Source organism: Apium graveolens, chromosome 6, assembly GCF_009905375.1.
Source record: "Apium graveolens cultivar Ventura chromosome 6, ASM990537v1, whole genome shotgun sequence".
Taxonomy (NCBI): Eukaryota; Viridiplantae; Streptophyta; class Magnoliopsida; order Apiales; family Apiaceae; genus Apium; species Apium graveolens.
The window spans coordinates 213,748,834-213,774,164 of record NC_133652.1 but is presented as its reverse complement, the minus strand read 5'-3'; the positions used below and the strand labels follow the sequence as shown (position 1 = coordinate 213,774,164).

General features: G+C 35.1%; 2 pseudogenes; both read right to left on the bottom strand.

Annotated features, from left to right (window-relative positions):
* Positions 1–4,104: 4,104 nt before the first annotated feature.
* Positions 4,105–11,054, bottom strand: LOC141665724 (abscisic-aldehyde oxidase-like; annotated as a pseudogene).
* The window catches only part of LOC141665723 (abscisic-aldehyde oxidase-like), a 46,050-nt pseudogene continuing 31,772 nt past the window's right edge, over positions 11,054–25,331 (bottom strand).

The window sequence follows — 25,331 nt, the reverse complement described above, 5'->3', positions numbered from 1 at the left end:
CTTAATTTATGGCTACAATTCCAGTAGACATAAATTAGGGGAGATTGTTAGGAATATCTTGTGTACTTGATGATAAGCTAAACAAAATACTTAGTAGATTTAACTTAGTGAATTTTGTAGCACCCGACAGATGATCAATTATAGTCTCGATGGATGATTCAATATAGTCCCGACGGATGATTAACTGATATCCACCGGGTGAGTAACTTATGTAACAATAAATAATGTAGCACATTTCTGCAAATAACTTTGTGTAGATTCTGTAGTAGCATATGAGTCATGTTGACTACTAGTAGATATGTAGAATAGGTTGATTATTTGTAAATATTAGATGTCTTGTAATTCAGCATAAATAAAATGGAGTCAAGTGTCAAATAGCTACCCGACGGATGATCAACAAAGCTACCCGACGGATGATCAACAAGGCTACCCGACGGATAACAAACATGTACCCGATGGATGATCAATTCAAATATCTGTTGACAGTGACAACACAGTCACATGCGTTGGGTATTTGCAAAAGGAATGTGCCAGCCTGTTTAGCAGGGTTTTGAGAACAAAGAAGCATTACCATTTCCATGCTATTATGAAGATATTCAAAGATGCTGGAATAGAGTAGTGAAACACCATGGAGTTAGACTTGATATGTTTTGTTTTATTATCCTATCTTATTACCATGTAAACTTGGTGATATATAAACCAAGTGTAGCTAGTAGAAAAAATAACTAAGCAAACATATTTTAGAAGAGAAATAGAAAAGGTTGTAACTGTTAAGAATTTCTCTGTAGTTTGTTTGTTAACTTATAAAAGCAAATGTGAGCTATTCAAGCTTCACAGGGTTCTCTCGATATATATATATATATATATATATATATATATATATATATATATATATATATATATATATATATATCTGGTGGATACATTCAAATCCACCAGAAAGTTTTAAAGACTTGTGTTTTTATTACTTGTGTCTTAATTTATATAATTCTTTCATTACGCACTTTTCAAATCAAACACTTATATATTATTGAGTTAGAACAGTTTTAAAAATCTAAAAAAGAAGCCATAATTACATTCAACCCCCCTTCTGTAATTCTTGTTGTATTGTTAGGGAATAGCAAGTTATCATAGTCAAAAATTGGTAATGGATCATTGCGGGTCAAGAAAGGGTCAATTAGAATCAAATTGGTGTAAAAGGATAAAGGATTAGGTTTTAGGACGTAATGAATGAGGGGAAGACGCGTCTTATCGGTTATTTGAGTATTTGGATTATAATGCATGGAGAATTGTGTGTGTCCCATAAGGTGAGGACGCATCCTAGCCTAGGGTAATGCATGTACTTGGACTCATCTGGAAAGTTGGGCTTGTCCTCACTCAGGACGACGCAACGGGATTGTCCTCTTCCAGGACAAGACAAGCAATGACAACATATGGAGGAAGCAATGGAGGATATTTTTACTAACATACTTGTTGTAGGTACTCTTTGAAGAATTCCCTCCTTGAGTCGGTCAAGGAGAGGGATGTCCGTGAAAACCTTGAAGGCCTCCAGGGTATACCTTGTTAAGTCCAAAAGGTACATACAGAGGGGGTGAATGTATATTTTTCATTTTTATCGATTTAATATAGCGGAATATCAAAACTAAAAATGAAATAAATAACCAAAGAGATTCTGGGTAAATATTCTTTTTATTTAAAAGTATAAATACCCGGAGGGTTTGCTTACAACTCCAAATACAAAGATTCGAAACTAAAAATACAAAAAGAACCAAAGCAATGAATTATAAATCTAGGGTTGGTCTTGTCACTCTAAAAATCTAAAACACTTATCAAAAGGTATTAAATACATAATCAAAGGAAAATTAAATAATGAGTGTTACAAGTTTGTAAGGCTTTAAATGGTGTGAATTAAATTGGACATGACAATTTCTTGTCAAATCAATCTTTTTAGAAAATGCTGAAATTATTTTGCAAGAGTTTTGCACTGTTTAGAAAATTGGAGAGATACATTTACAATCTACATCTATTGATTATATAGGGTGATAGGCTGGAGAGAGAAAAAGGCTACGTGACTTAACAAGGACCAAACATTTAAATTGATACAGCTAGCATTTTCATGTTACTTGCAATTACCGGCTGTACTTTAATTTTACTTGCGACCTGTATTAGCCTTCACTTAAATTTTACTTGTGACTCCAGCTTCCTTTTACATGCCTTAGAAAAATTCCCTGACTTGCTACTTGGAATTCTTGGGGTACTGCACTTACATTTTTTTTTCAAGTCTCCCACTAACTTGCGACTTCACTTCATCTGTAGTGCAGAATATTTACTTGCGACCCATTAAACCATGGACGGAAATTCCCTAACTGGCGACTACAGGGTAAGGAATTTACTTAGTTTCCACACAACCCCATATGACTTGCGACTTGTGGTTTGCTACCCTCTAGGGTTTGAAGACCACGCGGCTGATTTAACCAAAGCAATAGGTGAGTATTTTCCACTCGCGTGTCACATACACACGGAAAAGCAGTTCAGGACTTGCATGACACACGCTAAAGCATTTCAACCAAATAATCAGAGAACCGACCATTTATTCATTTCTTTGTAAACTCAGTTCTGTGATTTTTTTTACTAAATTAATCGCCACTCAAGACTGCATTTATTTGGCAAGCTCAGAAATAAATAATTGATGTTAAATTAAATAAATAAATAATTGGATTTCATTTATTCATTTTATAAAAATCAAATATTAAATTATTTATTTAAAAGTAATTGTTGATGTAAAATTAAATAAATAAATGAATTGATTTCCATTTATTCATTTAATAAAAAATCAGCCATTGAATAAATAAATCGTGTAAATTCTCGGGCTGTAATTCTTTGCATCTTCAAGCCTTCTAATCTTTTAATCTCAAGGGTTTCATATTTTAAAATATTTTTAATCCTCTCGAGTACAAAAATTACTTAATATTATTTCTAAAAATATCTCCGTTTCATTTCACGTATCAGTGACGTCTAGTAGTGTAAGGGTGAACCAGACGACTAGTTCCGTTCTTAGGCCTTCGTATTATAAAATATCGAGATTAAAATTTTAAATTTATGTACTAAACTCTATTAAAGAATAAACTTTATGTAATATATTTTTTTTTGGTGTCAGGAATATTTCTTAATGTAGGTTTTATTATATATAAAACTTCTTTATTCTTAAAATGGTCAATTACAAAGTCTGAATTTATACAACACCCTTGGGTTAGTTTGAAATTAGTATTTAGGACTTAAAGATGTGTAGAGTGATAAGTAACATATGAAATTTTAAATTAATATCTATTTAGGTAATTTTGTATTATGTAAGTTATAAACTATTTAAAATATAAATTTAAAAATAATTTTGGTGCCATTTATCGAATTAATGATATTAACTTTTATTAAATAAGATTATTAAAATAAAATAAGTTGTCTAAAAAATTACCTAATATCAACTTCACTATTTTTTTCATTCACTATTTTTAAAACTTTAAAAACAGAATATTTTTAGGTTTAAAGTCAAAAATCACTTGGAGATTAGGGCCATTAGGCTTTAAGCATTGTACAAACAGGCTCCAAGAGTTGCACTTTTTCATGGAACTCTTATTCTTCACTTTCCTTCAGGGCAGCTTTGGTCCTCCCTGAAGTTTTAGACTAAGTAATATTTGTGCTGTTAAGTTCCAAAAAAGTGGCTTTGGTGTAGTGGTGAAGATGATGTAGGACATTGGCAAGGGAGGCCGCGGGTCGATTCCCATGACCATCTTCTTTAACTTCTTCAATCACATTTCTTATAATGGAATTTTTATCTTCCAAAATATTGTTTGTTCAATTTTTTTGATTTTTTTTAAAGCTCGGCCCTCCCTAAATTTTATTCCTGGCTCCGCCACTGCTTTCTTTCCTCACAACTGCTTCACTTCATCCACAACTCATCACTTGTAGTTTTACAGCCTAACTTCTATAGTTTCAAGTCACAATCTAATATGCATGTATTGTGCTAATTAGAGTACATCGAACCTATTATTTTGAGTTGGATGGACATAATATCAATTCACATCTATCCTACTTACCAAAAGATAACCATTAAGACGGTTTGCTTCCTTCATGAGATAACAAGTGTTTCAAGTACGACTCTACATAATTCAGTCCACAGTTGCTTTACAAGGCATGGTAGCATGGAAATCTACCTGGAATGATACATTACACTCGTCGGATGAATTATTCCAAGAACGGAGCTGTTTTCGAGCTTCCTTAATGGCAGCCCTTGTTGCACAGTGTACTGAAACTGCCAAAAGTAAATGTGGTTCTCCAGAAGCTGCAATTCAGTTAGACTTCAGTATTTATATATATAAATGACTAGAACCTCAACTGATAAGGGTGATGAAGGTGCAAGTCTATGCATTAGCAGGTAATCTAGCAAACAAGAGGAAATGAGAAGCTTTGCAACAACTGCTTGAAAGTATAACATTCGTTTAAAGACAAGTTGACATTTTCAAAAATATTTTAAAGCAGTTGTTTAAAAAATTTCAAACTTTAAAATATTGTAAAGCAGTGCTTGAAAGCACTGCTGCTTGATATGTTGTAAGATTTATAAAAATACAATAGTGAATAACCATTTAAGCTTTTAGTAAAATTAATAGTGACTAAATTTTAATTTATTTCTACATATCTTATTATCTTCCCATGTCTTTGCAATTCTAGTATAGTAGCAGGTTATCAAATTTAAATTTTGAACCCATTTACATGATTATAGATTAGTTCTATTATAATCGATCAGCCAAATAAAGAGAGCAGCCATACCTTTAGATGAAAGAACACGGTTTTTGTGATGTTCGCTGTTAAGTACCTCGACATTAAACTGCTTTGGGATTGTATCAATTGTTGGTATCTTGTACGTCCATGTGCTATCCGCCACCACCAATCCATCTAAATTAGTAAGGTACTCTTCAGACATGAAGAATCCAATTTCCTTGAACAAAAGCCCCTTCAATCTGTATAAGAATAAAACTCAAAATATACTTTATTCAACTGCAGTCAACTACATACCAGAATATTTACATGCAATCGCATAATATTTAACAAAAATCAACACATATCAGGTATGATCCATCCAAGTTTTTCGATTCTAGTAGCAACTCTAGTTAGTTATCTTTTATTTTGTCAGTATGGTCCTATCAAATATTTTCTAATTTACAGGATGGATGTTGTTTCGGCTTACCAAAAATGATGACTAATGAAAAATTAAATACAATCAGATTCTGATTCAAGAAGTTTGACAAACCTGTCCCAAATCTACAACAGGGTTCAAGCTCTGTCCGCAATCGTAGATGATATCGTTTCTCCAGCCATAGTATTTATCTCCACCTGAAGTACAAATATATTTGTCCTTAGCATATAAGTTATGAAACTAAAAATGCATTCGAAATCAGCTTTCTAAAAATAGTGTTCCATTATCGGTGAAAGCGAGTATGCACGCAAGGTTGCTTCAAGATATATTCAAAAACTTAACTATTTTAAGTAGATATCGAGATCCCAAAAGAAATGTATTAGGAGCCAACTTACCCCTCTTACTACAGCACCATAATTCAAGTATTGCATGGAATTGAAGTTAGGCACAAAGTATGAACTTGCTGAAAAGTTCACAGCTTGCATATGTGCCTGCATGTTGAGGATAATTTAAATATGAGAATCAGTAGATACTCCATCAAGCTGTTGCCCAAGGCTTCACAACAATGTTATATTTTCTATTCAAAAAAGTCTAACCAATTGATGCTCATAAACACCTTGACTAAGCTAATATATATTTATCTTTTAAACAAAATAGTTTTCACTGCAAAAGTCGTAGTCTGATAGAAATAGTTGAACTGATTTAAGCTAATAAAATCAACAAATGATGCTTCTTCAAGTTTCTCAATGTTATTCTGTTATTAATTATTCTGTCTCATACTACTAATTCCTAAATGTTTCTCACATGTTTTTCATCACAGGTAAACAAATTAACTATAATCTTATACTTAACAAATATACAGAATAAAGTACAGAGTATGTTGTCATTGTACTAGACTTGAATAACATCTCACATAAACTACAATCCACCCTTCAAAGCAGTTAATCTGCAAGGCTTAGCCTAACCGATACATCTCTCCTCTACTTAATAACAGGCTGAGGGCTCAATCATCAGGGAAGGCATGTGTGCAGATGCCTACATCGAAAGTTCAATCATCAGGGAAGCCATATGTGCAATGTGGGTGAGTATTTAGAATCCACGTAGTTAACCTTTACCAAACTTATTAAATTCAATTAAAATTATCCACTTATAATGGTTCGGTTAAATCAACCCAGTAAAGTACCTGCATTTACTGTATAGCAGTTTAATGTTAATCCAGTTACGAGTAGCGGGAGTGGCGTGAGATTTTCATTAAATCAGTAAATAGTGCAGGTCTCTTAAATACATGTATAGTGTATACCTTTAAGAAAATATGACCAACCACTATAATATATCCACTTATAATAGCCAGTAAAATCAACCCAGTAAAGTACCTGCATTTATTGCACTTTTATTTTAATCCAGTTATGCCGGTGTTAGGTTTTCATCAGACCAGGAAATAGTGCAGGTCTCTTAAATCCATGTATAGTGTATACTCTTTAAGAAGATATGCGTAACCACTATTATATATACAGGCAAGGGCCTACATTGTTGAAAATTTTATTCTTTGGTCGATACAACTAATAAAACAAAGTGCTTGCAAGGAGAAACCTGATATGAGAGAATTTGAGAAGTTTTGATAAATTCTTATCAAGAGATGAGAGATACCTGGAGAACTAAAGTATCCCAGGTCAAAGAAATCATTTGATCCTACAACTTTTCTTTAAGAGGGGCAAGTCGTTCAATCAAAATGTTGCAGCAAATTCTTACTGCTTTGCATCTTGCTTCAGATGTCGTGCTTACAGCAGTGAACCCACCTTGAATTAAACTCAATGAATCTGCTTGAACAATCCGTACCTTATCCAGGAAGTTTTCAATTTCAACGCATTGAATTGAACTAAGTGCATATGTAGTCATTTGTTTTACCTTCGTCCGGAGCCCTTGCTCAAGCTCAATCCCACCAACTTCTACAACAATGGATCCATCTGAATAAATGCTTACTTTCCCTGGGGTAGGTCTCACGATGACTTCATGCACAATGGGAACCCGAGAAATCCCCCTTTTCTTCCATAAATTCTTTTAATTAAACTGTTGTATCTTTTCAGTTCTTTGGCTAATACTTGATGATATCTGTAATTTGTCCCAGATAGACGGCATAGTATACTCCACAAGTTCTCCTGCCCTATGCTTATAGAATAAATTAATACTATCAAATGTGTGAAGGTTCCTATATCTAACAGAATCTACTTTCATGGAAAGCATAGATGCAACATGTTCCATTACAGCTTCCACAATAAAAGATGGCTGCACCTCCCCAGGGGCTCGCATTACAGATTTATTGGAATGGTTTGTTTTGCATACCTTAATGTCAAAAGATAAAGCTCCCCAGTCATATTTCTTAAGCACACCCAACATGTTACTTGGAAGTACAGGGCTTATATCTGCACACATCCCTGCATTGATCAAAATATACAGGTGTAGGGCTGTAATCTTTCCATCAGATTTGAACCCAACATCATATGTCATCTGTATGGGATGTCTTCCTCCCGCCATTATCATGTCAGTCTTACGATTAAGATACATTCGCACAGGACGACGCAATTTGTGAGCTGCAAGTGCACATGCTACAGCTACCTAAAATCCGATTTACCAAGTACGAACATGAACAGAATGAAAGAATAAAACATGAATTATAGTCAATGTCAATCTTAAATTTTCCTTTTTAGCAACCCCACCCTACTATCTTTTTTTATCTGAATCCCAAATTTTCTTGTGTTACAAATTATAATGAAGGTATCAGCAGATTACTTTGTTTTCCTACAAAAAATATTACTCTAAACCCAAAACAAATGATGTGTAGTCGATGAAAGTGTCCTAACAACATCATAATGCAACCTATTACTTCATTAACACGTGAGAGATAGAGTGCTGTCATTAATAATCTATATGTTTAAAATAGATAAGAATATTTTATAATCAGTAGGATGTTGGTTTATTATTAAAATTATTTGGAGAAGTTGACAAACATCAATTCAAACTGGCTTAGTAAATTGCATTTTCTAGAAACAAAAAGTATACTCACAGGCATGGCCTTTATTGCCTTTCCACCGAAGCCTCCTCCAACCCTTCTCGTAGTCACACGAACATTATGTTCTGGAATACCAAGACATCTTGCAATCACTGAGTGTACGTACTCAGGACACTGAATTGAACTATACACCACCATGCAATTGTCTTCGTCTGGGATAGCAAGGGCAGTTTGTGTTTCCATATAAAAATAATATTGAGAACCAAGTTTGATCTGAAAATCAACCCCTCTAATAGTTTCCCGATTTGAATGGTAAGGAGACAAAGACAAAGTCTGTAAGAAATTCTATACTTCATTGATAAAGAGAAAAGTACCAATTTACCTCAGAGTTAATCTTGTGGTCAGCTTCAGCCATGCCATTGAGAAGTCCCCAATTTGTGCAGGATACAAAAAGGGAGGAACCTCGAAGAAACTTGATTTCTCAACAGCCTCTTCAACAGTTAATATTGGCAGGCCTAAATTATCAGTATCATAATCAACGATGGACAGAGATGCAGCCCTATCGGCAAGCTTCTGTGTATCTGCAGCCTAAATAAGATATTAATTACATAGAAACCATATTTTTTGTTGTATGTGGTTAAGAAGTGTTACCATAGACTAAATACATACAAGATTCATGATAAAGCTAGATTACCACAAGAGCAAGACACTAGCCATCACAACTTGTAATATCATCAGCAAACAGTGGTTCTGTACCAAATATGGTTTTGGAACCTATATTCTCCCCTCCACTTGGAATATCATTATAAGTTATAACAATAGTTACTCCATCTGGTAGTGATCTATCCTTGAATCGGACATTCTGAACCCTTGCCAAAGGGCTTTGTGCTATAGATAAATGCACCGTGAAGGCAGTTTGTGCAGGATTTTATCTATCACGGAAGCATGGTAAAATATTTTTTTTTGATATAAAATTTATATAATACGCATACAGATCATGATTTAAATCGAGGGATCGTTTCTAACCTTTAAAAGTGATCCAAGAACCACGAGCAGAGATCCTTAGCAGCTGCTCCTCAAGTGTGAAGCACTTCACCGGTATCCACCAAGAAATCGATTTAATGGAGGAGGAGGAGGTGGAGAGAATTAGGGTTTTTGTAATTTTTAGGTTGAGGCAAAATAAGGGTTTATAATAGTATATTTATAGGCAAAATTTTCAGCTGAAAATTTTCCCATTAAATATTATTATTATTAACCCTTTATTTTTATTAACCTATTAATTAATAATTAAAACACCTTTTAATTATTAATCCTTTTTCTAAACACTTTGGAAATAATTCTCTCACTTTATTTAATTTCCAAAATTAAATTCTTAATTAATAATATTAAGAACTTTTCTTAATTAATTTATAATTAATTAAATCTCATTTAATCAATTATTAAATTTGCAAATTAATTATTCATTTCACAAATAAATAATTACCAGCCATTATTAATTAATTCCTCCACCATTAAATCATTATCTTTTATGGTGTGACCCTGTAGGTTCAATATTAAGCCGGTGGTAGAAATAAATAATAATAAAACTATTTTATTATTATTTATATAAATTCTCTAATTCATTAAATACGATTAATTAATAAATTAATCATATTTATTCTGCATCGTGAGGGATACTTCTCAGCATATCGCGACTATCCGGATAATACGAATTCACTGCTTAGAATATCAAGAACCTATTCAGTGAGTAGTTACCGTACAATCAATTCCTTCTACCTTGCAATGTCACGATTAAATACAAGGCATGGAACTTGTGTCAAGCCTATCTTATTTAATCATTTGCTTTCCCATTCACTATGCTTAGTTCTATTTAATGTAAATTAGAAACTCCTTTCTAATTTCATTCACTCTGGCCAGAGATTCCTGAACTAGCATAAGTGGATCAGCATTGAACATTCTCTTCCTTTACTGGAAGGGGTAGATCCTTTATTGATCATACACTATCTTCGTGTACAAATTTCTATACCCAGTAGAGCCCTTATAATTGTCCCCGGAGACTAAGAACTAAACCAAAGCATAGTTCAGTGTACACAAGATGACTATGATGACCTCAAGTCTAAGGATACTTATACAACTATCACTATGTGAACAACTGCTGACACGTGAGTGAACTCCATCAGTTGTTCAGCTGTGTGAGTCATGTTCAGTGAACTTATTCTATAATAAGCACCTACATACTAGCTATAGTGTCACCACACAAATGTCTATGGGAACAGACATCCTTCATAATGAAGCAAGCATAATATGTACCGATCTTTGCGGATTATTAATTACAGTTAGTAATCCTACAACCAGGAACTATTTAAGTTTAGAGTTATCATCTTTTAGGTCTCATTATTATGATCTCATCACAATCCATAAAAAGCTTTACTCTAAACTGTGGTGTATCTTATTTAAACACTTAAAATAGATAGAGCCCGTAATAAAAACAAAACAAGTCTTTTATTAATATCAATGAAATCAAAACAGATTATATCAAAGTTATTCCTAAATCCTCATACATGATTGGACTTAGGACACATCTCTTTCAAAATATTGTTTGTTCAATTTTTTTGATTTTTTTTAAAGCTCGGCCCTCCCTAAATTTTATTCCTGGCTCCGCCACTGCTTTCTTTCCTCACAACTGCTTCACTTCATCCACAACTCATCACTTGTAGTTTTACAGCCTAACTTCTATAGTTTCAAGTCACAATCTAATATGCATGTATTGTGCTAATTAGAGTACATCAAACCTATTATTTTCAGTTGGATGGACATAATATCAATTCACATCTATCCTACTTACCAAAAGATAACCATTAAGACGGTTTGCTTCCTTCATGAGATAACAAGTGTTTCAAGTACGACTCTACATAATTCAGTCCACAGTTGCTTTACAAGGCATGGTAGCAGGGAAATCTACCTGGAATGATACATTACACTCGTCGGATGAATTATTCCAAGAACGGAGCTGTTTTCGAGCTTCCTTAATGGCAGCCCTTGTTGCACAGTGTACTGAAACTGCCAAAACTAAAGGTGGTTCTCCAGAAGCTGCAATTCAGTTAGACTTCAGTATCTATATATATAAATGACTAGAACCTCAACTGATAAGGGTGATGAAGGTGCAAGTCTATGCATTAGCAGGTAATCTAGCAAACAAGAGGAAATGAGAAGCTTTGCAACAACTGCTTGAAAGTATAACATTCGTTTAAAGACAAGTTGACATTTTCAAAAATATTTTAAAGCAGTTGTTTAAAAAATTTCAAACTTTAAAATATTGTAAAGCAGTGCTTGAAAGCACTGCTGCTTGATATGTTGTAAGATTTACAAAAATACAATAGTGAATAACCATTTAAGCTTTTAGTAAAATTAATAGTGACTAAATTTTAATTTATTTCTACATATCTTATTATCTTCCCATGTCTTTGCAATTCTAGTATAGTAGCAGGTTATCAAATTTAAATTTTGAACCCATTTACATGATTATAGATTAGTTCTATTATAACCGATCAGCCAAATAAAGAGAGCAGCCATACCTTTAGATGAAAGAACACGGTTTTTGTGATGTTCGCTGTTAAGTACCTCGACATTAAACTGCTTTGGGATTGTATCAATTGTTGGTATCTTGTACGTCCATGTGCTATCCGCCACCACCAATCCATCTAAATTAGTAAGGTACTCTTCAGACATGAAGAATCCAATTTCCTTGAACAAAAGCCCCTTCAATCTGTATAAGAATAAAACTCAAAATATACTTTATTCAACTGCAGTCAACTACATACCAGAATATTTATATGCAATCGCATAATATTTAACAAAAATCAACACATATCAGGTAGGATCCGTCCAAGTTTTTCGATTCTAGTAGCAACTCTAGTTAGTTATCTTTTATTTTGTCAGTATGGTCCTATCAAATATTTTCTAATTTACAGGATGGATGTTGTTTCAGCTTACCAAAAATGATGACTAATGAAAAATTAAATACAATCAGATTCTGATTCAAGAAGTTTGACAAACCTGTCCCAAATCTACAACAGGGTTCAAGCTCTGTCCGCAATCGTAGATGATATCGTTTCTCCAGCCATAGTATTTATCTCCACCTGAAGTACAAATATATTTGTCCTTAGCATATAAGTTATGAAACTAAAAATGCATTCGAAATCAGCTTTCTAAAAATAGTGTTCCATTATCGGTGAAAGCGAGTATGCACGCAAGGTTGCTTCAAGATATATTCAAAAACTTAACTATTTTAAGTAGATATCGAGATCCCAAAAGAAATGTATTAGGAGCCAACTTACCCCTCTTACTACAGCACCATAATTCAAGTATTGCATGGAATTGAAGTTAGGCACAAAGTATGAACTTGCTGAAAAGTTCACAGCTTGCATATGTGCCTGCATGTTGAGGATAATTTAAATATGAGAATCAGTAGATACTCCATCAAGCTGTTGCCCAAGGCTTCACAACAATGTTATATTTTCTATTCAAAAAAGTCTAACCAATTGATGCTCATAAACACCTTGACTAAGCTAATATATATTTATCTTTTAAACAAAATAGTTTTCACTGCAAAAGTCGTAGTCTGATAGAAATAGTTGAACTGATTTAAGCTAATAAAATCAACAAATGATGCTTCTTCAAGTTTCTCAATGTTATTCTGTTATTAATTATTCTGTCTCATACTACTAATTCCTAAATGTTTCTCACATGTTTTTCATCACAGGTAAACAAATTAACTATAATCTTATACTTAACAAATATACAGAATAAAGTACAGAGTATGTTGTCATTGTACTAGACTTGAATAACATCTCACATAAACTACAATCCACCCTTCAAAGCAGTTAATCTGCAAGGCTTAGCCTAACCGATACATCTCTCCTCTACTTAATAACAGGCTGAGGGCTCAATCATCAGGGAAGGCATGTGTGCAGATGCCTACATCGAAAGTTCAATCATCAGGGAAGCCATATGTGCAATGTGGGTGAGTATTTAGAATCCACGTAGTTAACCTTTACCAAACTTATTAAATTCAATTAAAATTATCCACTTATAATGGTTCGGTTAAATCAACCCAGTAAAGTACCTGCATTTACTGTATAGCAGTTTAATGTTAATCCAGTTACGAGTAGCGGGAGTGGCGTGAGATTTTCATTAAATCAGTAAATAGTGCAGGTCTCTTAAATACATGTATAGTGTATACCTTTAAGAAAATATGACCAACCACTATAATATATCCACTTATAATAGCCAGTAAAATCAACCCAGTAAAGTACCTGCATTTATTGCACTTTTATTTTAATCCAGTTATGCCGGTGTTAGGTTTTCATCAGACCAGGAAATAGTGCAGGTCTCTTAAATCCATGTATAGTGTATACTCTTTAAGAAGATATGCGTAACCACTATTATATATACAGGCAAGGGCCTACATTGTTGAAAATTTTATTCTTTGGTCGATACAACTAACAAAACAAAGTGCTTGCAAGGAGAAACCTGATATGAGAGAATTTGAGAAGTTTTGATAAATTCTTATCAAGAGATGAGAGATACCTGGAGAACTAAAGTATCCCAGGTCAAAGAAATCATTTGATCCTGCAACTTTTCTTTAAGAGGGGCAAGTCGTTCAATCAAAATGTTGCAGCAAATTCTTACTGCTTTGCATCTTGCTTCAGATGTCGTACTTCCAGCAGTGAACCCACCTTGAATTAAACTCAATGAATCTGCTTGAACAATCCGTACCTTATCCAGGAAGTTTTCAATTTCAACGCATTGAATTGAACTAAGTGCATATGCAGTCATTTGTTTTACCTTCGTCCGGAGCCCTTGCTCAAGCTCAATCCCACCAACTTCTACAACAATGATCCATCTGAATGAATTCTTACTTTCCCTGGGGTAGGTCTCACGATGACTTCATGCACAATGGGAACCCAAGAAATCCCCCTTTTCTTCCATAAATTCTTTTAATTAAACTGTTGTATCTTTTCAGTTCTTTGGCTAATACTTGATGATATCTGTAATTTGTCCCAGATAGACGGCATAGTATACTCCACAAGTTCTCCTGCCCTATGCTTATAGAATAAATTAATACTATCAAATGTGTGAAGGTTCCTGTATCTAACAGAATCTACTTTCATGGAAAGCATAGATGCAACATGTTCCATTACAGCTTCCACAATAAAAGATGGTTGCACCTCCCCAGGGGCTCGCATTACAGATTTATTGGAATGGTTTGTTTTGCATACCTTAATGTCAAAAGATAAAGCTCCCCAGTCATATTTCTTAAGCACACCCAACATGTTACTTGGAAGTACAGGGCTTATATCTGCACACATCCCTGCATTGATCAAAATATACAGGTGTAGGGCTGTAATCTTTCCATCAGATTTGAACCCAACATCATATGTTATCTTTATGGGATGTCTTCCTCCCGCCATTATCATGTCAGTCTTACGATTAAGATACATTCGCACAGGACGACGCAATTTGTGAGCTGCAAATGCACATGCTGTAGCTACCTAAAATCCGATTTACCAAGTACGAACATGAACAGAATGAAAGAATAAAACATGAATTATAGTCAATGTCAACCTTAAATTTTCCTTTTTAGCAACCCCGCCCTACTATCTTTTTTGATCTGAATCCTAAATTTTCTTGTGTTACAAATTATAATGAAGGTATCAGCAGATTACTTTGTTTTCCTACAAAAAATATTACTCTAAACCCAAAACAAATGATGTGTAGTCGATGAAAGTGTCCTAACAACATCATAATGCAACCTATTACTTCATTAACACGTGAGAGATAGAGTGCTGTCATTAATAATCTATATGTTTAAAATAGATAAGAATATTTTATAATCAGTAGGATGTTGGTTTATTATTAAAATTATTTGGAGAAGTTGACAAACATCAATTCAAACTGGCTTAGTAAATTGCATTTTCTAGAAACAAAAAGTATACTCACAGGCATGGCCTTTATCGCCTTTCCACCGAAGCCTCCTCCAACCCTTCTTGTAGTCACACGAACATTGTGTTCTGGAATACCAAGACATCTTGCAATCATTGAGTGTACGTACTCAGGACACTGAATTGAACTATACACCACCATGCAATTGTCTTCATCTGGGATAGCAAGGGCAGTTTGTGTTTCCATATAAAAATAATATTGAGAACCAAGTTTGATCTGAAAATCAACCCCTCTAATAGTTTCCCGATTTGAATGGTAAGGAGACAAAGACAAAGTCTGTAAGAAATTCTGTACTTCATGGATAAAGAGAAAAGTACCAATTTACCTTAGAGTTAATCTTGTGGTCAGCTTCAGCCATGCCATTGAGAAGTCCCCAATTTGTGCAGGATACAAAAAGGGAGGAACCTCGAAGAAACTCGATTTCTCAACAGCCTCTTCAACAGTTAATATTGGCAGGCCTAAATTATCAGTATCATAATCAACAATGGACAGAGATGCAGCCCTATCGGCAAGCTTCTGTGTATCTGCAGCCTAAATAAGATATTAATTACATAGAAACCATATTTTTTGTTGTATGTGGTTAAGAAGTGTTACCATAGACTAAATACATACAAGATTCATGATAAAGCTAGATTACCACAAGAGCAAGACACTAGCCATCACAACTTGTAATATCATCAGCAAACAGTGGTTCTGTACCAAATATGGTTTTGGAACCTATATTCTCCCCTCCACTTGGAATATCATTATAAGTTATAACAGTAGTTACTCCATCTGGTAGTGATCTATCCTTGAATCGGACATTCTGAACCCTTGCCAAAGGGCTTTGTGCTATAGATAAATGCACCGTGAAGGCAGTTTGTACAGGATTTTATCTATCACGGAAGCATGGTAAAATATTTTTTTTGATATAAAATTTATATAATACGCATACAGATCAGGATTTAAATCGAGGGATCGTTTCTAACCTTTAAAAGTGATCCAAGAACCACGAGCAGAGATCCTTAGCAGCTGCTCCTCAAGTGTGAAGCACTTCACCGGTATCCACCAAGAAATCGATTTAATGGAGGAGGAGGAGGTGGAGAGAATTAAGGTTTTTGTAATTTTTAGGTTGAGGCAAAATAAGGGTTTATAATAGTATATTTATAGGCAAAATTTTCAGCTGAAAATTTTCCCATTAAATATTATTATTATTAACCCTTTATTTTTATTAACCTATTAATTAATAATTAAAACACCTTTTAATTATTAATCCTTTTTCTAAACACTTTGGAAATAATTCTCTCACTTTATTTAATTTCCAAAATTAAATTCTTAATTAATAATATTAAGAACTTTTCTTAATTAATTTATAATTAATTAAATCTCATTTAATCAATTATTAAATTTGCAAATTAATTATTCATTTCACAAATAAATAATTACCAGCCATTATTAATTAATTCCTCCACCATTAAATCATTATCTTTTATGGTGTGACCCTGTAGGTTCAATATTAAGCCGGTGGTAGAAATAAATAATAATAAAACTATTTTATTATTATTTATATAAATTCTCTAATTCGTTAAATACGATTAATTAATAAATTAATCATATTTATTCTGCATCGTGAGGGATACTTCTCAGCATATCGCGACTATCCGGATAATACGAATTCACTGCTTAGAATATCAAGAACCTATTCAGTGAGTAGTTACCGTACAATCAATTCCTTCTACCCTGCAATGTCACGATTAAATACAAGGCATGGAACTTGTGTCAAGCCTATCTTATTTAATCATTTGCTTTCCCATTCACTATGCTTAGTTCTATTTAATGTAAATTAGAAACTCCTTTCTAATTTCATTCACTCTGGCCAGAGATTCCTGAACTAGCATAAGTGGATCAGCATTGAACATTCTCTTCCTTCACTGGAAGGGGTAGATCCTTTATTGATCATACACTATCTTCGTGTACAAATTTCTATACCCAGTAGAGCCCTTATAATTGTCCCCGGAGACTAAGAACTAAACCAAAGCATAGTTCAGTGTACACAAGATGACTATGATGACCTCAAGTCTAAGGATACTTATACAACTATCACTATGTGAACAACTGCTGACACGTGAGTGAACTCCATCAGTTGTTCAGCTGTGTGAGTCATGTTCAGTGAACTTATTCTATAATAAGCACCTACATACTAGCTATAGTGTCACCACACAAATGTCTATGGGAACAGACATCCTTCATAATGAAGCAAGCATAATATGTACCGATCTTTGCGGATTATTAATTACAGTTAGTAATCCTACAACCAGGAACTATTTAAGTTTAGAGTTATCATCTTTTAGGTCTCATTATTATGATCTCATCACAATCCATAAAAAGCTTTACTCTAAACTGTGGTATATCTTATTTAAACACTTAAAATAGATAGAGCCCGTAATAAAAATAAAACAAGTCTTTTATTAATATCAATGAAATCAAAACAAATTACATCAAAGTTATTCCTAAATCCTCATACATGATTGGACTTAGGACACATTTCTTTCAATCTCCCACTTGTACTAAAGCCAATCACTCTGGTATCTAATACCCATCTTGTCTTTATGATGATCAAAGTGACTTTGAGAAAGTGGCTTTGTTAAAGGGTCTGCTATGTTGTTATGTGTGTCAACTCTCTCGACATTGACGTCTCCTCTTTCAACAATCTCCCTAATCAGATGAAAGCGCCGCAGGACATGTTTGGAATTTTTATGAGACCTAGGTTCCTTAGCTTGTGCTATTGCTGCGTTTTTATCATAATACAACACAATAGGCTCTTCAACGCTAGGAACAACTCCCAACTCAGAAACAAATTTCCTCATCCAAACGGCTTCTTTTGCAACCTCACTTGCAGCAATATATTCTGCTTCCGCTGTGGAGTCAGCCGTTGTAGACTGTTTGGAACTCTTCCAACTAATCGTACCACCATTCAGAGTAAACACGTACCCTGACATGGATTTGCTATCACTTTCTGATTGAAAACTAGAGTCAGTATAACCCTCTATTTTCAACTCAGATTCACCACCAAAAATAAGAAAAATGTCCTGAGTCCTTCACAAGTACTTAAGGATGTTTTTCACTGCTTTCCCGTGGTCTTCACCTGTATTGGACTGATATCTGCTCGTCACACTAATTGAATAAGCAACATCAGGCCTTGTACACAACATCGCGTACATGATAGATCCTATTGCTGAAACATAAGGAATCTTACTCATACGCTCTCTTTCCTCAGGTGTCTTAGGAGACATTTTTTCGGAAAGGGACACTCCATGGCTCATCGGTATGAGACCTCTTTTGGAGTTTTCCATGCTAAACCTTTTAAGCACTTTCCGGATGTATATACCCTGGGTAAGACCTATCATTCTTCTAGATCTATCTCTATAGATCTTCATACCGAGAATGTAGGATGCTTCTCCCAAGTCCTTCATGGTAAAGTTCTTTGATAGCCATACTTTGACTGATGCAGCATCGGTATATCATTTCCTATAAGAAGTATGTCATCCACATACAATACAAGAATTGTTACCGCGCTCCCACTAACCTTCTTGTAGACACATGGTTCATCTATGTTTTTGATAAAACCAAACTCTTTGATTGTCTCATCAAAACGGATGTTCCATCTATGAGAAGCTTGCCTTAAACCATATATGGTTCGCAGCAGCTTACACACTAGGTGTTCTTTTCCCTTGGAAAGAAAACCCTCTGGCTGTGTCATATATATTTCCTCCTCAAGTTCCCCATTGAGGAAGGCCGTTTTCACGTCCATTTTCCAGACCTCATAGTCGTAGTTAGCAGCAATCGCAAGCAAAATCCGAATTGATTTTAATAGGGCTACAAGCGAAAAAGTTTCATCAAAGTCAATCCCTTGCCTTTGTTTGAATCCTTTTGCCACGAGCCTGGCCTTATAGGTCTCCACCTGGCCATCTGCTCCAATCTTTCTTTTGTATACGCACTTGCACCCAATAGGCTTAACACCTTCAGGCGCCTCAACCAGAGTCCATACTTGGTTGGTATACATAGATTCTATTTCGGATTTTATGGCACTATGCCATTTCTCTGAGTCAACACTACTCATAGCCTAATTATAGGTCACAGGGTCGTCATCATCAATGATTGACAACTCATTGTCATTCTCAATGACAAGGCCATAATACCTCTCAGGTTGGCGAGACACTCTCCCTGTCCTAAGAATGGGTTGTTCCACAGAAGGTTGTTCAGTCTGAACATGTGTTTCCACTTGATCCGTAGTAGTTTGTGCTTCTTGAACTTCATCAAGTTCAACTTTGCTCCCACTATTTCCTTCAAGGATAAATTGCTTTTCCGAGAAGGTAGCATGTCTGGAGACAAACACCCGATGATCGATGTAAAAGTAATACCCCAAAGTCTCTTTAGGATATCCCACAAAATTACATTTTACGGTTTGAGATTCCAGCTTATCTGGGTCAACTTTCTTGACATAAGCTGGAAATCCCCAAATCTTAACGTGTTTAAGACTCAGTTTCCTTTATTTCCATATCTCATATGGAGTTTGAGGAACAGATTTGGAAGGCACCTTATTCAGTAAATATGCTGAGGTTTCTAATGCATAACCCCATAGGCATACTGGAAGATTCGCATAGTTCATCATGGACCGAACCATGTCTAACAAAGTTCGATTTCTCCTTTCAAATACCCCATTCAACTGTGGAGTATATGGAGGAGTCCACTGGGAGACTATACCATTTTCTTTGAGATAATCTAGAAACTCTCCATTCAAGTATTCACCACCTCGATCTGATCGAAGAGTTATAATACTGTGTTTGGTTTGTTTCTCCACTTCATGTTTACTAGTTCCTTCTTTACCAGCTCATTCATGGTCTTGAAGTTTAAATGGGATAGCTTCTTGTTCCATAGCCAACTTTCATCTTGACTTGCTTTACTGAGAAGACAATTTACAGATTCAGCTTTAGTTGAGTTAAAATTAGCCAGGTACATATTTCCTCTTCTCACACCAGTGAGAACCACTTTGTTGCTTTGATTATTAGTCACAACACAGGCTTCTTTGTTGAAGGTTACTGAATTGCCTTTGTCACAAAGCTGGCTGATACTCAACAAATTATGTTTAAGACCATCCACTAAGGCAACCTCCTCTATGATGGCATTGTCCTTTGAAATCAAGCCATATCCCACAGTATAACCCTTGCTGTCATCTCCAAAAGTAATAATTGGACCAGCTCTCTCCTTAAACTCTGTGAGCAGGGTAGAATCACCAGTCATGTGTCTTGAACAACCGCTATCTAAGTACCAAAGATTCCTTCTGTTTCCCTGCACACATCAAAATCAAATCATGTTGATTTTGGTACCCAAGTTTCCTTGGGTCCTGCTTTGTTAGCTTTCTTCTTCTGTTTCTTAGGTCTTAACTCATTTGACTTAGAAATTTCAGATTCTTCCTTAGTCATTTGGGTTGGGCCTTTGAAACCATTTAATGCAACATAATTATTATGCATATTATGGCTAACAGGAGATGGCATGCTTGGTGTAAACATGTTATTCCAGTAAGGCATGCTAAATGGCATTTGAGGCATACTGTATGCAGCATAATATGGATTCATATTAGCAAACTATGCATTCATATTCTGTGTAGGCATAGCATTAACAGGCATGGGAGGCATGGCATTTATGTTAGGAAATTGAGACTGAACATACATGGGAGTAGGCATGGCAGATTTGCAATTAACAGACAGATGATTTACACTACCACACTTGACACAGATTTTTCTAGGAGCATATTTACCAGGTGTATAGTTATTATGTTTGTTAATCCCTACTTCACCATTCCTATTATTTTTCCTTTTAGTATCTGTTTTTACCTCAATTTTCTCAAGTCTGTCACTCAACTGTTTGACAGTCATGTGACCAACATTAACCTTTCTTCCTTTCTTAACTTGGCTTGACTCTCCTGAAACAAAGTTCTTGGAAACAGACCCATACTTCTCATTTAGCTTGATTAGTTTGGCTTTGCTAATGGGCTTGCTCACAGCCGACGGATGAGGATTTTCATCTTTCGACGGATAACACTTTTTGTTATCCGATGGATAATCCTCATCATCCGTCGAGTCTACATCTATCAGCAAACCATCTACCAAATTAGGTTCTAGTTTCTCTTTATTCTTTTTTCAGGCTTCATCACAAAATTACTCAATTCCTTGAACTTTGGTGATTTGAGCATGGACATCCCTGGATGTTTTCCATGCTTTAATCACCTCTTGTTCACGCTCGAGCTGCTTCTTTAAAATTTCTTCCTTTTTCAAGGACTCAGTTAATTCCTCCTTAGCAATCTTACACTCAATTCTTAATTTCTCAAAATCAATAAACTGAGACTCAAGCACATTATTCCTCTCACTTAAAAATAAGTAATTTTCTTTGATTTTAGCATTTTCTTTAGTAAGAGACTTAAGTGTAACACACAAATGATATAATTCTGTAGACATGTCATTTATGGCATCATTACACTCAGCTTTAGATAAATGTGCAAGGTTTGTAGTAATTACCTGATTGCTTGAGGAACTTGTCTCTGTTTCATCAGACTTGGCCATTAGGGCTAGATTGACATAACTGACATCCTCATCTTCATCCAAACCATCTGCTGCCCAGTCATTCTTTTGTGTAATAAAAGCCCTTTCCTTTTTTTTGAGTAGATCAAAGTATTTTTGCTTATAATCCACAGACTCAAACCTTTTCTTACTGGAATCTGACTTTCTACACTCATTTACAAAATGCCCTGCCAAGCCACATTTGAAACATTTGAATTTTGACTTATCCACCATGTTTCTATTTGGCTTGGCTGCTCCAAAGTTCTTTTTGAACTTGAGCTTGGAAAATCTCCTGGAAAGAAATGCTAGGTGCTCATCAATGTCCTCCATGTTATCTTGGCTCAATGAATCTTCACTTTCTGCTGCAAGCCCCTTGCCCTTATTCTCACAGACCTTTGAAATTGATTCTATAGCTTCCATCTTCACTTCCTTCTCCTTTTCCAAATCAGCAACTAGTGCAATGGATCCTCCTTTCTTCTTTCCTCTCTCCATCCTTTCATCCTGCTCTATCTCAAGCTCATAGGTCTTCAGGATGCCATACAGCCTCTCCAAAGTAAACTCCTTATAATCTTGTAAGTTTCTCAATGAGACTGTCATTGGTTTCCATTCCTTTGGAAGAGATCTGAGAAATTCCAGATTAGAGTCTTTAGTCTGATAGACTCTTCCATGCAACTTAAGAGCATTTAGTAGTTTTTGAAATCTACTAAAAATGTCAGTGAGTGACTCACTTTCCTCATTGTGAAAATGCTCATATTGCTGAATCAAGAGCTGCATTTTATTTTCTCTAACTTGCTCAATGCCATCACAAATTATCTGTACAGTATCCCAGACTTCCTTGGCAGTTTTGCAGTTTATAATGTTGTCAAACATGTCTGCATCAACTCCATTGAATAGAATGTTCATGGCCTTTTTATCCTTCCTGACTTGTTCAATGTCAGGATCAGACCATTCATGCCTTGGTTTGGGAACAGATGGCTCATTTTCTGTTGCAGCTCTCATTGGAACAAGAGGACCTCTTTCTATGCAGTCCACAAAGGCCTCAACTTGAGAAAGCATATGAAGATGCATCTTTACCTTCCAATGATGGTAATTATCTTTATCTAGAAAAGGAATCTTGACTCCAACGTCTTTCTTTTTCATCTTGCTGAATTGTTTTGATCTTTAAACTCTTTGTCGATTAAGAGCTTGCTCTGATACCAATTGTTAGTCCCTTAACAATATAGCAAGAATTACAGAAGGGGGGTTGAATGGAATTCTTGAACCTTTTTCTCGAAATAAAAATGTTCAACTCGAATGTAGATATAATGTTTTGATTAGCACAATGCGGAATAGAAGCTTAATTGAAGCAAAACATAAGTAATTAAAAACAAGAGTCTTTAAAAACTTTCTGGTGGATTTAAACAATTCCACCAGAGATATATATTATATATCGAGAGGCATCTGTGTGCAAGAATGCTCACAGCTGCTTACAAATTGTACTGCTGAGAATACAGGGAAATGCTAAGGATTTTGCTTACAAAGATTTCTCTATTTTTGTGTTTCTCAACATCTTTCTATTTGCTACGTTCTTGGTTTATATATTACCAAAATTACAAAGTCAAAAAGACTGAATAAATATAAAAACTATCAGTCTTAAGCTTTGCTGCTTTTCGTCCTCTATTACCCAGTTAATGGGCTTCCACAGTAGATTTGTATAAATCTCGACGGCTGTGCTCAGCTTTCACTGTTCAACTGCTGTTTGAATTCTTTATATGATCATCCATTGGATTTTATGAATATCTGTTGGATATATGATCATCCGTCGACTTTCTGAACATCCGTTGATGGCTTCATTGATCATCCGTCGATTGTTATGCCTAACATCCATTGATAGTCACTTGATCATCCGTCGATGGCTTTGTTAATCATCCGTCGGTAGCTATTTTGGCACTTGACTTCATTTCACTTATGCAGAATTACAAGACATCATTTATATACAATTAATCAACCTACTCTACATATCTAGTTAAAGTTAACATGACTTATAGGCTACTACAGAATCTATACAAAGATGTATACAAAATTGTGCTACAGACTTATTATTACATAAGCTACTCACTCGATGGATAATAAGTTAACATCCGTCAGGACTATAATGAGTTATCCGTCGGGACTATAATTCTTATCCGTCGAGTGCTACATTATTTTACTAAGTAAAATTCACTGAGATGTTTTGTTTATGAAATCATCAAGTACACAACATATGCACAACAATCTCCCCCAATTTATGTCTACTAGAATTGTAGCCATAAATTAAGAGATACTTGATGATAACAAAACATCCTAAACATACAGCTTTAAAGATAAGTAGATAGTACTGAAAGTGCTTCAAATAATCAAAATGTACAAGGTTTGGCTCACAGTCATTTTCAAGATGCTCCTCTAGCCTGAGCAGATTTTTCTAGTTTCTTGAAGGTCTGGTTCTTCTTCCAAGCTTTCTGTTGTTTTCATTAATCTGATTTTGGAGCTGCCTGTGGAATTCCAGTTCATCAGATTCTGAGAGATCTAGCTTTTCTTGCATTTCCAAGAGAGTCTCATTGCTAGAGATACTCAATTGGTCTTCTAATTTGAAGAATCTTCTCACACCTTTGTCATCTATGAACTCTATCAGCCAGTAGGGCCTTAGATGCACTCTTCACCCTGTGTATGGGATGATTAGTGTCTTTGGGAGTGCATCTTTAGCTCTAATACTCCTTAGTTCTTCAATCTTCTTCAATACTAGTCTTCTTGCAGTTACATTGAACCCAAAGTTCTTCTTGAAGGATGAATAGACTTTAATCAGAACAGCTTGGCTCTCTTGAAGAATCCTGTGAAGAGGCCACACAATTTCCTTTCCTCCTTTGTACTTGAACACTAACCTTTCAGGTAGGTTCCTGTATGCATCAATTCCCCTCACTTCATTCATTTCATCCACATAGAGGTTTAGATCTGAAAATTCTTTGATGTCACACAAGTACAAGTAGTCTCCCTTGTTGACTTTGGGTTGAGATTTAACTACTCACTTGGATTTGAGAGGTGACAGCTTCACTTTCTTGACTGCCCTTGACTTTGTCCTTTTTGGCTTGCTCAGGATTGGTAAGCTGAAGTCAGGAATTGGTATGTTATCCCACTCTATTGGCTCATCCTTTGGCATAATAGGTTCACCATGAATATTCCTGTAGGGATCCACCACCCTTATGTCTTCAAATACCACATAGGGCTTTGATGCTTGAGTTGTAGCTGGTGTGGGTTCCTTAGGAAATTGATCTTCCAATTCCTTGTCAACAATATCCAGTTTCCTTTTTGTTCTTCTAGCCAATTCTTTCTTCCTTGGAGATTTCTTCTATTCTTCAATTTTCTTCTTTGATTCAGCAGCTTCAGATGGTTGAGAGGGAATTTGTTGAGATGAATTCGCAGCCTGTAGCTTGGCCAAGATAGCAATCTGCTCTTTCTTTTGTTTAATCTTATTTGCATCTAGAGCAGATTGCTTCTTTTCCTGCTTCAATCTGGCTTTTTC